This window comes from Penaeus monodon, chromosome 25 (genome assembly GCF_015228065.2).
Source record: "Penaeus monodon isolate SGIC_2016 chromosome 25, NSTDA_Pmon_1, whole genome shotgun sequence".
NCBI classification, from domain to species: Eukaryota; Metazoa; Arthropoda; class Malacostraca; order Decapoda; family Penaeidae; genus Penaeus; species Penaeus monodon.
The window spans coordinates 35,419,045-35,419,320 of NC_051410.1; the positions used below are offsets into that span (position 1 = coordinate 35,419,045).

Below are 276 nucleotides of genomic sequence, written 5' to 3' on the forward strand. Positions count from 1 at the left end.
ATATACTTATGCACTCGGGGAAACACACGATACAGTTTACTTGTTTATGACATGATCTCTGTATATTTTTTTGTCTTCAACGCAGACAAATGAGCTCTAAAACAACAAAAGGTTATGGAAAGAAAACATCTAAGGCATATACACCGCCCACCACGATTAGCTTGATTAGCATGGCTCGGTAATAAGCGAGTAATCAGTCTTTTGAACGGATAAAATAACAGTTTGCCCAGCTAATCGATCGAAGTGATGCATAAACCTTCAGAAACATCCCCAAAA

The 276-nt window shown here is 38.0% G+C and overlaps 1 protein-coding gene across 1 annotated transcript in view; it reads right to left on the reverse strand.

The window, feature by feature from the left end:
• Positions 1-276, reverse strand: part of LOC119589187 (FK506-binding protein 5-like) — a gene marked incomplete in the record, with an annotated part of 123,973 nt that overhangs the window by 53,751 nt on the left and 69,946 nt on the right.